This window comes from Nasonia vitripennis, chromosome 1 (assembly GCF_009193385.2).
Source record: "Nasonia vitripennis strain AsymCx chromosome 1, Nvit_psr_1.1, whole genome shotgun sequence".
Classification (NCBI taxonomy): domain Eukaryota; kingdom Metazoa; phylum Arthropoda; class Insecta; order Hymenoptera; family Pteromalidae; genus Nasonia; species Nasonia vitripennis.
The window spans coordinates 2,453,619-2,466,703 of record NC_045757.1 but is presented as its reverse complement, the minus strand read 5'-3'; the positions used below and the strand labels follow the sequence as shown (position 1 = coordinate 2,466,703).

Here is a 13,085-nt window from a genome sequence, read left to right as displayed (position 1 = left end):
CAAAAAGATCAACAATTTTTCCGTCCTCTATAATTAGTAACATTTACCAGAAAACGTGCCGAGGTATCGAAAACGCCCAATAAGTGGACTCAAAAAAACACCCGATTTACAGCATCAGGTTCGAACCTACCTGATTTTCCGTATTTTTCCGTCCTCGTTTAGTTCATGTAAGTTTGATCAACGTAAAACGTGAAAAAGTAATAAAATCAGCATACAAAAGAAGAATGAGCTCACGCAGCTCACCTACTCGGAACTGTCAAAACCCCGGGAAGATCCATCTCCTCAAAAACTCGTCTTCCCTGTCATATCCCTGATGCGCAGAGCCACACAGGGACGCTGCACGCCGTTACTCTTCATATTTCCGCCGGGCGAAAATCAAACGCGCGCGTCCTCCGCACAATGTATCTTTCGGCGTGTCATCCAATCTCGCTTTGACACTACTCTCTCGGTCGCTCTCTCGCAAAAAGCGACACCTAGTCTTCTAAACGCGGATCGAATCGACGTAAAAGCTCCGGCAATATTGCAGAGGCCTCGTGTACAATGACGACGCGACAGTCTCGAGTATAATATGCTCGCGCCCTCGAGAGCCTATTTACGAGCTTTCGACATGGTGTGTTAGTTATGGCTGCTGCTGCTGCTGCTGCTGCTGCTCGGCTCTGGTATATGAATTATCGACGGACGAGTCGCTCGAGAGGATGTGTGTTATATAAATGACACGCAGTTCGGCATCGGAAAACCATTTGGGGGCCGTAGGTATATGTGCACGTATAGAGGTTTGGTCGTCGGTTGGATTACGGGTGTCAGTGTTGCTACTTTGATGATTAAACGAGAAACTTGGCGTCTGGAGATGGAGATACGCTAACGACGCTTGCTATTTATAGTTTGCGCTGTAAATTTTCGTGTACATACGTGTAACACCGGTAGGAAATTGCCTTATTATAATTTTCTCGTTTAGATAATCAATACATAGTGTAACGAGAAATTTAACTCGATTCTGATGCGATATAAGATAATAAAAGTTTCTCGTGCATCTCTGCTCCTATAGGTATACACATAGTTTTAAAAAATCACCTGCAACCCGACACCTCACTCGCCAAAAATTGATAATCACAACAAAAGCGCGATAATGAAGTCTCCAGGAACAAAAGCCAGAGACAAATATACACAGAGTCCTATTCGGTGCTCACGGTATTATCCGTGATTTACGCGAGTTTTTCATGCCCCCGTTTCTCACCTTTTATCCTCTCATTCGTTTTACCCGCACATATTCATATCTCTCTCTCTTTCGCCCCTTTGTCTCGACGCTTCGTCTCTCTCTCTCTCTCTTTTTCCCGCTCATTTCTCCGGAGATTCACCACCGCGTACGCTCATACATATAGCCGCGCTAGCCCCCGTATTATACGTACTTATACTTTTTCTCGACTCAATGGCCTGCGAGCGACGACAATTGATTCGAAATCGCTCATTGTGAAAGTGCGACGATCGAGTGGAGGGAGCAGAGAAAAAAGGGAAAAAAAAAATTAATAACCGCTGGTTACAGAAATATCGATTCACTCGCGGTGCTATGGCCATTCACTGCTGGCGCATGTACAGTGCGTTGGTTTTATTGTCGTTTTGTGGAAAGTTGTCGCGGTTTATGGATCCGATTTAGTTTTCGGTGTCCTACTGTTATTCTACGAAAAAGTATTAAATTTTCGTATCGGCGAATCTTGAATTCCGGGAAAAAGCGGAATTAAAATTTATATGCATGCTCGCTACCACTACGCACGAAAAATTTTACATTCGCTACAGCCATATGCTTTTTCTAAAAATAATTATAAAACAGCCGTGTAACCGGCAATCAATAACATCGTAACACACTTTTCCTCTCGTCCTCTCCCTCATAAAGTTCCGAATTACGCTGACGCGCGTTCTTCCTCTTGCAAAAAATCCCGGCGGATAACTCGGTTACGATTTATGTATTGCGCTCGACTCGAGCTGCTGCTGCAGCGATATTGCATTAGCTTCGCGCGCGCGCGCACGAGTAAAAAATGTGTAATGACAGCGACGGCACAAAGTACCTCGCTGATGTATAACGAGATTAGCGTCATCCCCCGTTTGACTGACTGCCGGCTAACTAAGTCCCGAGACAGAGACGCTCCGGCGAAAGTTTAAATCGTTTATAGTAGGTATAGTGCAACTAGTGATGAAAGTTTCGGGTGAGTGTAATTGTTTCGTTTATTCGGATGTTCGTTGGTTTGATTCGAACGCGTGTGACAGTTTTTTAACAAAGTTGATTCTTACGCGCGGTCATCGTGTTACCGTTTGCTGCTACGCCGAATTGTATACTTCTAGATAAAAGAGGAACAGCAGAGAGATTACGCGATAAATTTTCAAGATTTTTCGAAATGTACAAATCCGTGGGACATATAGTATCCAACGAACTAGCGTGAAATTGAGAAAGTCGGAGTCGCCGCGAAAAAGAGAGAGAGAGAGAGAGAGAGAGAGAGAGAGAGAGAGAAAAGCAAACATAATGCGCACTGAAAAATGAGATACAGGAGCCCACTGCATAATGCACGTAACGCCGCGCGCACACCTGGAGCGAGTGGATCTCGGCTTGGTGGATCTGGCCGATTGGAAAATTGCCGTAAAATTGCGGCGAAAGCGATATTTTATTCCTTTGAGAGAGAGAGAGGGACGCGCGCGCGACACCCCGACACTCGACGCGCTCGCTCTTTAGGGCTGTTTACGCCGCTTTATGGACTCGAGCTCGTATAGGTCGAAGGTGTGTCTTTCAGCGTTGTACACGAGCCGCTGGATTATTCGTTATTCGATTTTCAATTTTGTACTTCTCCTTTTTTCGAATTCCGACTCTCTAGTCTCTGACTAGTGACGATAGGTGGCGCTCGGCCACATTCTCACTTCCCGCATCAGCTATCGGCGCGCACACTGTATGTATAGCGATACCAAAACAGGCTAATCGTTAGGTCTGCCGATGCTCGGCCTACTCGTGCTCTAACTGTTTGACCGCAGGCTTGTAGAAGATTTTTTACTGCGATCGTAGTAATTAAATCTGTATCGCTTAGTAAGTAATTTGAAACTACCGACCGACAACTATGTACATCATACAATCCGGCATCCCCTCCATCTCCACAATACCATACACTCTTCGATCGAGAGAAAAGAAAGCCGCAGCGGAGGGTGACAGCAGCAACTCCAACACACCTGGCCAAGGCGTAACAGCCGCAGTATACACGCACACACGCGCGCGCGCAAACCTTCTCATTCTTCCCCGATCGACGCCAGCGTCTTGACTTCTTTTCTGAATCGCCGCCCCGGAGTCTCTTCTTTCCTATACACGTAAGTGCTTCTCGAGCCTGAATAAAAGCGTTCCGCACGCTTTTGAGTAAATTTACTCCTCTCCGACACGCCGTCTCTCGGATGCTCGCGGCTCCCTTTTGTGCAGCTTCGATAGCTCGCGGCTGCGACGACGACGAGCATCACTCGAGGTTTGTGACAGGATTTCGGGGATTTCGAGAGTAAATTGAGCGTCACCTATAGGATATATTTTTTTTTTTTCGATATACAGATGAAAGGCAAGCTCGAAGTTTAAATACTCGCGGATGTAAAGTTTATGCGCTCGGCGGTGTCGTCAGCTTTTACGGCTCATTAAGTAAGAAGTGCGTACATAGCGTATGAAAAGGAGCTTAGTCCGCGGAAAAGTTAATTCCTTCACCGCGAAAGCGGGATTTCCAAACTTTTAGCCCCTTTTTAACTGCCCTCGCTGGTATTATAGCAAAACCGGCGATTTATCGCGCGCCAGGAGAATAAGTTGTTGCATTATCGTCGCAACTGTAGAAGAGAAGAATTCATCCGACTCTCGTGTAAACTCTCGCCTATTCCAAACCAAGTCCGCCGGCACTCGAGTAGGACATAAAAAAAAAAAAACGTACGATATACAATTGCACTCTGGAAGAGCCGCGAGTAGGAGTTTTATCGCGACGTGGACATAAAAACGCATAAACGGGGGCTACTTTAGACGGCCGCTGCTGCTGTATAAAAACCGCACAATGAAGAGAGCTCGACACGCGAGCGGAAGGAAAGAGGCGCGCAGGATGTTATAACGACGTTACGTTGCGATTTCATTGTGCCTACACGGGACCTGATTAGAAATAAGTAATAGAGCGCGTGCGGCGCGAATACTCTTCCTCCCGGCGCGCGCATCAGCCGGTTTGAAGGATAGGCGGGAACTGCGCGCGTATGTATGTAGTGGAGACTGAATAGCCGCTAGTTACTGGTCACGTGCGCTTTGTCGACTTTTCTCAGGCTCGCTCTATGCTATTAGCTGTCGTTATTGTTGCTCTATGGATACATGGGAGTTGGGCTTCTTCTTTTTTTTGTAAGTACTGCTGTGCCGAATTCAAACGGAAGGATTGCCCTGCGCGGCTGCTGAAATTGCAGTGTGCTCGTGCGGTAGATGGGAAAATAATGTAGGCTCTTTGTGCTTTACGTTATATACTGAATCATTGCATAAATATTGCTTTCGAGGAGCCAGCCGGTGTCGCCACCTGACGGCAAGACTACGAAGCCTCGGCTGATCGAAAGTACCGCCTCTCTTTCTCTCTCTCTCTCTCTCTCTCTCTCTCTCTGTGCAACTCGGCCACCTGCAGCACGCACTGCGACGTCGCTAACTCAATAATTCAGAGGGTAAGCGGAGAGCCATTAAAAAATTTAACGGTATACCTGCAAACAAAAGCCCGAGAGATTTTCAACGAGTTCCGAGCTTTTAAAACACGTGAAAACCCAACGAAATTCAAAGCCTCTTAAAATCTCGAAATCCCAACGTCAATCGCGGCGCTGAACTCTTTTCCCGAAGGCGACGACAATGAACGAAGCCGCTTTTATGCAGCTCTGGGCGCGCGGGTATAAAAAGATGTTCCACACGCGACCTGTGCGCCTATAAAGTGGCGCATGCATAGAGCGACGAGAACATTTAATAATGACCGCGTGTAAAGAGGAAGCGTAACGTCGACTTTTTAAAAGACTATACTTACGCCGAGGAACATTATGTAAGTTCGTTACAAAGCCGCTCACGTATTCGGTGCCTACGGGGAAATTCGAGAGCTGAATTTTTTTTGAAAGAGCGTTTTTGAAAATTGAATTTATAAAACCGAAAAATATACGCTTCGCGCGCTTCCGGTGACGCGGACGCATCGGCCCTGGAAAATTCAATTAAAATCCGTTGCGCGCAAAATCCCAGCCGACTGAATAATTATGCAACGAATAATACAGTAGCGCGTCACATTGTGCAAGGACAGATGGAGATTCATCGACCTGTGCAACTCTCGCGAGCGAGGAACGGGTGCGTAGTGAATTTCCCATGATAGAGGGGCTGGAGAGCAGTGTGTGTGTGTGTGCGTGTATTCGTTGGAATAGACGCCGAGTCACCGGCGCATCATTATTCGCGATCTTATTGGCTATTCGCTTCCTATATAGATCGAACGTCAAATTTAGTCTAACGCGCTGCCGTCTTTTTTCGTCCCGTCACGCGGTAATTATATCGTAGAGGGATCGTGTGTGTGTGTGTATGTGTGTGTAATATATCAACATTCAAATATTTTCCCCGTCCGCGCTTACATTTGCAATTTTACCGGACGAAGATATCTCGAAAATCCCATTAGTCTCGCTCGATCCGGCATCCATGAAAAATTCAAAACGGCGTATAATACAATATAACATTTCGAGAGTATAGGAAGAAAGCGAAACCGAGACAATCGAGACAAAGGCTTCCGCAGAGGACTTCCGGCATCATCATCATCATTATCATCGGCGGCTGGCTTCTTGCGGCGGCCGCGAGTAGAAGTGGCCAGCGATCGGATTTTCGCATTGTTCGCAGTCCCGCGCGGTATAATACTTATGGAGAGAGAGAGAGAGAGAAAAAAGAGATGCGCTTAGCGCCGCACGACGGATCTCTCTCACGACGGCGGCGCGAGCGAGCGAGAGAGTATATAAGTAACTCCGTCCGAGGGGAAAAAATGAGCATTGAGACTGGCCAACGAGCCGTGGGCTATCGCTTATAATGGGGGCCTCTTGTGCGCGTGTCAAAACAAAAATAGCCCACGCGCGAGGTATTATGGGATATATGCGAGCGAGAGAGGGATGCGCTTTCGGCGGCTTCTTCTCGATATAGCCGCTACTGTGTATATTGAGAAATTGATCCGCGTTTCCTTTCATTCTTCCTTTTTTTTTTTTTTTTTTTTGAGGCTAGCGTGTGTTTTGTTGTGGAGGATTTTTGAAGCTCTTTACTTTTCGACGATAACTCGCGTCCGAGGATTCAAAGGAATATAGAGATAATATAAATGTTTATAAAGTGAAATTTTAAAATCGATCAAATTCGTTTCATCGCATCAATTGATCGCACATATACGCTTCAGAGGATTACTCGGCCGAATGAACATCGCGGCATAAATATGTACCGACGCGTTCAAAATTATCGTAAAAATAAAGAAAATAATAAGCGCGACTGAATTTTCACTTTCAACACACCATCACTTAAAAAGCCGCTGACAGTGTCAACGGATCCATTGCATCTTCCGGAGGTGACCTTGTGTCCGCGCAATAAAGCGTCTCGATCAGCCGAGAGTCACGTATCCGCGCCGCGAAGCAGCCGGTTAAACCCTTCGGATCTTGTGTACACGTATATGTATAGCTTTTCGATAAATAAAGAATACACCGATGTTTGCTCGCATCGATTCTTTATGTGGTATCGATCGATCGTTTGTTTCCTACCCTACGATGAATTTACTTTAAAGGATTTTCAGGATCTTGATCCACGGGTTCTCCAGGCGAGACAGCGTAGCGTCCCCTGATCCGTCGCAGCCTTATTGTCAAAGACGCGACGGCCGATGCTCGATAAAAAGAAAGGGTTTTTCGGGAAAAAATTCGCCCATTATACACGCACGCGCGCATATCTCACGACCGACTAGTCAGGCTGAAAGGAGAGCCCCGTAAATCGCATTTGCCGCGTATATTACAATACGCATTCCCATGCGATGTCGGGAAAATTTTTTCCTTTATCGCCGATGATGACCATCTTTGGGGATGCTCCTTTTGTGCCGGCGCGCACTTTTCCGAGTGAAATGAGCCGCGATAATTCCCTAAACGTTTTTCCGCCGGCTACTGTGTATAAGCGCGCCTGTACGGGTATAATAGCCCATAGTGGCGGCGGCAGATTTCCTCTGAAGGGCTCAAAGGAGTGAGTGTAGTGTAGTATAGCGCTTGAAAAGCGAAGCTGGAAAATTGATTTAACTTCGTTTCCCTGCGCGCTTTAATCGACGCCCGTCATAACACGCGCTCTGGCCTTCTGACAAGTTCATCATTGTTATCGACGTTCTTTTTCTTTTATACATATTTTTCAAAATATTTCTGATCGCTTGATGAGCACATCGGCGAAGCGTTTCGCGAGGGGAAAGTTTTAATTTAACTGTCCGAAGCAGCGGAACTTTGCTGGATGATGTGCGGTGAAAAATTTTACAGTCGACGTTTTTATCTCCGAGAAACCTACCCCTTAACTAACCCCCTAAAACTTGCTGTACACGTCGAGAGAAGCGTAAAAAATATCAATCGCCGAAAAAAAACACCGATTTAAGCGCCGTAAAACACGTTCGTCCGTGCAATATAACGATAAGAAAACGCATAGGGCATATCTCTCTCTCTCTCTCTCTCTCCGTCTCGCGCGCGTAAAGTCGGATATTTTTCCCTACAGCCGCAGACGTCCGGTAAAGGAGTTATGACCTCGGTACACACACATACGAACGTATATAAAACTCCTCGGGCACATCCATCGAAAGGAGCCGCGAGAAATAAGGTCGGGCATCAGTGCTGGAGTATGTGCGCGCACATATATATAGATATAGACGATACGTAGGCTGAAGGGCAGTACTGCGCCGCGCCCTCGTCAGCTTCGATCACGAGATTCCATTCGAGAACTTTTTCCTTTTGTTCGAGAGCACCGCTTCTCCACTTTCGGCAGACACTTCGTTTTTTTCTCTCTTCGACGTCTTCGGCTTTCTTTGCGCTATTGCTCTCGTCTCCCAGCCCTTCTGTTTCCGAAAGACGAAAAGGGATAGCTCTCGTGTGTGTGTGTGTGTGTGTGTTTTCCCGATGATCGCATGCCTGGATTCCAATTAGACGATCGGACTTGATGATCGAGTTTTGACTGGTGGAGGGTATTGTTGGGGTATGTAGGGGATATGGGTTGTTTGCTGATGGGCTCGACGATGGAGATTACAATGGTTATCGAGATTTTTTTCGAAGATATACGTGACGTTATAATAAAATTCGAGGTGTACAGTATGCAGTATCGATTTTGAGATATGGATTTAGAAAAAAGGCAGACTTTGAAATGAGCTGACAATGTTCTTTTTATTTCTGAAATAATTAGTTCTTTTAGAAAAATGTTTAATAATTGATTTTACTCGAAAAGCAGAATTCCAAATCACCTGGCAATGTTTTTCGCTTTCGCTGATCGACTGGAAAAAGCGAGTACAATGACTGAAATAAATTTATTTAAAACGACTGCATCGCCATGCCATTTTTGGATTTTCAGTGAGTTCAGTTTGCTTTATTCTTGCTTATTCTCTGGACTCGCGAACATCGGTTTGCTATTATAGTAAATTAGTCAACAATGTTGCGAATACTGTATATTTTGATAAGTTTCCTCGTGATTTCCGCAGTAAGCCTAGTCCAACAAAGTTGGATAGATCACGTCGCTAATCGCATGAAAGTGGAACGTGCAACGTTTATGATACCATCGCCAAGCAAGATTTCTCCGATGTCTTCGTTAATAATGCAAACGATGATAGCTAAATTTAAATCTTGCGTAGTACATCTTGAAACGGTGTCAGGTGACTTGAAAATGTTCTTGGATTCTTGCAAGGATTTTGAAAGTCATAGGTTTGATTTAATAGGCGGTTTAAATTTTTTAACTAGAGTATCATCCGACGGTTCAAGGCCCTACGTACTGATATTTTTCATCAATAGAAACAATACATTTAATATACCATTTTTTTTAAAAACCATATGGTCCACAGCGACCATAATAGAAGTGATCGATCAGACAAGTTGCAGCAAACAATTAAGTACGTCGACTTCTATGCCAACAGCAAATAAAAGCTATGTTCACCAGTACAATCCGTTCAACGGCCATTATGAAGTTGTACCTCTGTTTGAAAATGACAAATGGTTCAATGAAAAATTGAAAAACTTACATGGACACGTTATGAGAGTTAGTTATTTGGAAGAGGTATTTGTCGCGTATCCAGCTATAGATTTTTCTGGAAATATCATACCAGATTCTCTTGAGGGTATGGATTATATGTTAATGAAAACCATAGCACAAACCTTGAATTTCACTATGAATATTATAACATTAAAAATGCCACCAAGTACGGTCGCAAAACTCATTGTTCTATCTCTAATACAGCAACGTCTCGATTTTTCCATCTCAAGTACAACTGATGACGCACTATCAGGCGTTTTGAGGGTCTTTTATCAAAGTTCTTACAACACTATAAACATGATCGTAAAGCAACATGGATATTTACACTGTACAAGTTCCTAGCGATTCGCATCAACGTACAATATCGCTACGATTTTACTCGGATTGTCAATACCCGCCGACCCGCAAAATTTGAAGGAAAAAATCCTGTTTGTCCATATTCACGAATTCGATAGAATAATTAGGAGACTACACGAAGCTGGAATGCCTAATAGTTTTTGGCTAGAGCATCATCTTAGAAATGTTTCATTAAGGAATAAAAAACTTAAGTTTGATGCTATCGATGCATTAATCCGATTGAAACTACTTATAGCACCGAGAGTGAGCGGTCACTGACATTGAGATTGATTTATTTATTGGTCATAGGCTATGCCTTCTCAACTTTTATTTTTACGATGGAAATTATTGTTAGAAATATAACAACCGCAGAAATGAGCGAACAGGTAATATTCTTTGATATTTTCCGAAACGCGAATTTCAGCGTAAGTTATTCTTTTCTTGTTTCAGGACATTCTTAAAAAAGTGTGCTAAATTTGTGCGATTTTACAAAGTGTCTATAATACAAAAATGTCGCTTTTTTGAACTCCTTGTAAGTTTAAACCGAAATAAACAAAATACTTCAAACTTCGCTCATCCACTGTCTTAGAAGTGTCGTCATGATCAAAGAAATATCATTTTCTTCGTAGCATATTGGGAGTCTGCGACTGGCTCGTATCGACTTTTCGTGAAATACTCATGAATTTTATTTATCACGAGTTTGCGAGTATGAGAGAACATTATTTCGCGCGTGGCAGCTTTCCTGCAAAAGACACTTTCCGTGGAAATATATAGGTCGAGGAAAATTGGATCAAATCTGATTATACCCATTTTATTATTTTACACGCCAATTCGAGAGCGAATTAATTGCAACGCCATTAGAGAGTATTATTCAACGCGTGGAAGCATTATATAGAATTCCCGTGTACAGTTCTATGATTTATTTGTTTTCCGATACAACACAGAGGGATTACAGGCGGCCGAAGTTTGTTCGACTGGAAGCGAATCCGCGAGTGACCAATTTTCTCAATTAAAATAATGGATCCTGTCAGAGCCGGCGTTATTGCCGCTGACAGAACGAGAATCCGAGTTTATTATTTTAGTGCCATTAGAGATATTTGAGATTTTTACGATTACTCCTCGATAACAAGAGCCGCGATGAAGATCTCGTCAAAGTTACATTTATCGAAACTTGTTCGCGGCGAATGCTTTGCATTCATCGGGTGAATGCGGATTTTGGAAACGACGAAAAACTTTTCCCCGCTATGACTTTATATTTACTTATATTCAACTTCCTTCGGAGAGAAAGGGAGATCGAGATGGTGAAACTCGACGGAAACTTCGAGCCGTTTGGACATTCGCGATCTCAGAATTTTAGCGTAACAGCAAAGTTCAGCCGCGAACGAACGAAAAAAAAAAATTAAGACGCGCGTCTACAATCGTATAATCTCCTCCGGCTGAAAAGGCGCATATCCTCTTGCATACGCTCTGTAATCCTCCGAGCAGAACGAAGGCGGTATTTTGCAATCCCGTATACACTATACATACCACCAGAACCTACCGCACCTCTCGTGTGTACCCATACACAGAGATCAGTTCATTCATTGTGCGCCACGAGGTTCGTTCACGAAAAACTCGGCTATTTCTCCGAAGCGCCGACGTTTTCACTGCTCATTCACGAGGCACTTCTTCCCCGGTGGAAAATCTTACGCAACGCACGAGGGTATATATACATGACTGTGCGCCGTACCACCCGTGGCGCGATTTTCACGAGTGATTAGTAATGGGAACTATGGCCCCCGTAAGTGAGCCCCGAGTGGCTGGTGCGCGCGAGTTTGTTATTCTTTCGTTTTGGGAGAGAAAATTCCGAAGGCGAGTATGTGCGTGAATGAAATTCTTTCGGGTTTTGTTGCAGTTACTGCGCTTTTGAAGCTTATATACACATTGTATACGCGAGCGACTTTTACGTACGATTAGTAGAGCAATTCGTGAAGATCACTCAGCAAAACGAAGAAGAGAGTCAACATATAACATTCACAGAAGATAAATCTCACGTGCGTCGAGTCCGCGGAAAATAATGAAGCCGCGACAACAAAAGACTCAGCCAGGCGCAAAGGCATCGGAATATATTAAATCCTCGATTGATTCTAATTCGATGAGATCGTCGTATACTATAAATACACGGCAGCAGCATTCCGAACCGTATGAAAAACTATTATATACCTCGGCGCAATATCAGCTCTCTCGTTTGGTCGGACCCTCGCGCAGCTGATTCGCGGATAGCGGACCCCTCCGACGGCGAAGGGGACCACGCGGACACGCCTATGAGTCTCGTCGCCGACCAATGAGACTCGCGTGTATAGTCGGATTTTGTATAATATGATAATGGACGCGCTGCGATGGGGGTATCGATTTTTAAGGAGATATTAAGTTTTGCACCAGCGAACTCTGATTTTACGAGGAAAAGCTTCGAGCTTTTCGCCAATTACTTCGATTACGCGCACCGTATACACGCATCCTTGCCTGTAACAGCAGCGTGTAATATTCCCCGGGCTTAATAACGCGCGCAAATCCCATTAAGAAGACGCCGCTAGCCCTGCGCAGTATCTCGGCGCATTAAAAATCATGGAGCTGCGCAATGCATATATATAGGTAATGCTGTGTGTCTTGTACGTCGGGAGTAGCGAGAGCTGAATAATACAATGGCCATCGGGCATATGTCGGGGCGGCTTCGACGGCCGCTGTATATGGGTTCCGCATACGCGCATGGTTTAGGGGAGAAGACAACCCCTCGACGCTTAGGGTTGAACTTGCGACTCGGTTTTTTGCCGGCTTCTCTCTCTCTCTCTCTCTCTCTCTTTCTCTCTCTCTGCGATGTGCAACTTTCACGAGGAGAGGAGAACGCGTTTTATTAGTTGCCGCGGATATATAGATGATGTTGTAATGTTGTGCTGTGCTGACGCGATGCGAAGCGAGATTTTCATTTCGAGCCGTTTCAAAGTGGAATATGAGAGGTACGGCTTATGAATTTGAATAATTATCTTTAAAATGCAAACGCTTTTTCGTTATAGTCGCGTATATAGCTATACATATACAGTCACGGTTTAGTGTATGGCCAAACAATAGGTGGCGCGTGAGTACTTCTCTCTTTCCCCAATCAGAATTTGAGCGTGGAATGTACTTATAGATGTGTGCCACCTATGCCACAACTATAATATCATTGTTGGAAGGGCCGGACCATTTGCTTGCGGCGGGCAGCTCATGCTGTAACTGCAACGGAAAGTCTATTGCTAACATCATAGCATTCTGCTAATATTCGCGCGGATAAACGGGCTCTTGTAAGGCCCCCCGTGCGAATTAGTAAAAGCTCACGGGGTAAAAAATTGATTGTTATTTGGGATAAAATACAGAACTCTGGCATATTCTTATGTTATTCTCCACAGCTCGACCTCCGAGCGGATGATATTTTATTTTCATTAGCGATAAGTTTTCCTGTCAATATTTATAAATT

At 44.5% G+C, this 13,085-nt stretch overlaps 1 protein-coding gene across 1 annotated transcript in view; it reads left to right on the top strand.

Annotated features, from left to right (window-relative positions):
• LOC100123215 (zinc carboxypeptidase-like) overlaps nucleotides 1-13,085 on the top strand; it is a 35,532-nt gene that overhangs the window by 12,292 nt on the left and 10,155 nt on the right. The window lies entirely within an intron of this gene.